This window comes from Gavialis gangeticus, unplaced genomic scaffold, assembly GCF_001723915.1.
Source record: "Gavialis gangeticus isolate Ggan-Ray unplaced genomic scaffold, GavGan_comp1, whole genome shotgun sequence".
In the NCBI taxonomy this organism is placed as follows: Eukaryota; Metazoa; Chordata; order Crocodylia; family Gavialidae; genus Gavialis; species Gavialis gangeticus.
In genome coordinates, this window is record NW_017729032.1 from 140,679,307 (window position 1) to 140,681,520 (window position 2,214).

A 2,214-nucleotide genomic window follows, 5' to 3' on the forward strand; every position below is an offset into this window, starting at 1 on the left:
CCCTGCACGAGGCGCCCGAGGTGGCCCGAGGCTCGTGCTCCCCGCGCCGCCGCCCGCCAAGGGAATGCAGAAATCTAAAAGGCTTGGTTCAGAAACGATACCTTTTATTAGACCAGTTAGGAAATCGCAACAACCACCCCTCATTTTCTGCAAGCTTTCGGGCTGAAAGGCCCTTCGTTAGGCTCTGGGAAAATTCAAGATGTTAAAAAGTCCCCAGACGTAGGAAATCATCTTTATTTTTTGGACAGAGGGAGCTGGAGACGGAAACTCTGGCCCTTTAAGTCCATGAGAGTGTCTCTGAGTTGTTCCTCCCACCCAGGGCCGTCCCTCAGTGGGGTAAATCAGGACGATTGCCCCAAGCCCTGCGCTTTGGGAGGCCCTGCGGACAGTGCCGTACAGCCCTCGCCGCACGCCACCGGCTCTGCGCTGCAGCTACGTGCCACCCCTCCGACTCTGTGCTCCGCTGTTCGTTATCCCTCTGCCCCGCACGGGCTGATATGCCCCAGGTCCTGCACACCCCTAGGGATGGCTGTGCTCTCACCAGTACCTCCCACCAATAAACCTTTTCCCCACTAAACAAGGAGCCAGGCCACCCCCTACAGAAATGGCCTCCTGCACCAGCTTCTACCTCCAGATACACACTCTCTCAGGGGAGGTTTTCAGGTCTCATAATAAGGGCAATATGAAGGAGAGTGGTGCCAGGGAGACTTGGGGCCACCTCTTATGCCCCCTTCCCAGCGCTTCAGCACCTAAATGCAACCCCCTTCTGCTCTGCTCAAGTTCCCAGAGATCCTTCCTGCTGTGTTTTGTGATATGGGCGCACCACTAAGCCACCTGATGTTGCTGCTACAACGTGGCAGTGTTACCTCTGTGGCAGTGTTACCTCTGTTTCCGGGGTCAGGCAGGATGGAATGGGATGGCAGTTGCAGGGAAGAGAAAGTGACAGCAGGAGAAGGTACAGTAGGATTTTTCATCATCACACAGTGGACTGTGATAGCCACCATGTTGGCCAACACATGGACTGTGCGTGACTTTAATGTGAGGAAGCTGGAGCATGGAAACAGCACCCGTACAATCTTGACCAGGTGGCGATCTGGACCGAATAGCAAAGGAGAACCGTAGACCACAGGAGAACTCCCTCTTGCTGCAGTCTTCTTCCATTTTTTCAGCTGCTGAGATCCTAACATCTATCTGCTCTGCCATTGAGAACTAGGGGTTGGACGGTAGTTTGCCTGGAATCTCCCCTCAAGCCTGTTCGCCATGGGTGACTGCCAGGAGCATGAGACTTCAGACAATATCGCTCTGAGGCTCATTGGGGCACAAAAGCCTCTCCACCACTACAAGGTTTACCACCACAGAGGGGCTTGGCCAACATACCAGGACCCTAAAAGCATGAGTTTCTACTACAGCTAAGGAGTCAGGCTTCCTAGCTGAGGACTGTAACATACCTACATCCTTTGTGGACAGAACACAGGCATGGGGCATGTAACACGCATTGACAAGGAGGTAACACATTTATACATTTAAAGTATGACTTGTGCACATCAGTGGTTAAACAAACTAGTAGCTCAGTCCTCAAAACCCTTACTCAAAGGAGCAGTATTAACTGAAGAGCTCCTAGCAATTTATTTTTATTTAGGTTGCCTAATACTTTTCAGTATGAAAGATCCTTGTGACATTTTTTAACACCTCCATACTTGGCAGCAGGCCATTGAAATTCAGTATGGGATAATCCTCAAGAAAGAGAAACACATATCCTTATTTCCATGAAAAGTCTCTTGAATTTTATGTAGGTTTAGTTAAGTTATAAAACTATTAAAAATTGTAGTAGTGTTGGAGTGTAGTTGTAGCTGTAATGGTCCAGGGAGAGGGAAGGGGGTTTTGTGATACCTTTATTGGGCCAAATATATAGTAGGCACAAATGTTGGATAAGCTTTGGGGCACAACATGCCCTGCCATTTTACAGCTGCATTCCTGGGAGAAAATAATAATTGAATCTCAATATTCTGAACAAAAGGTTATGCCCAGATCATCAATGCAGTAGTACTCACTGTAGCAGTGGTAGGAAACTGGTCTGGAATAGGCCTTTGTTGCTCCCACAGTAAGTGTGGTACACAGGCTCCACAATCTGTTCTCTCTTCTCAGAAGAGCAAAAGCTCCCACAACTTTAGGCTTCAGAAAAAGGCAAGCAGATAAGAGAGAGCCCTAAGACTA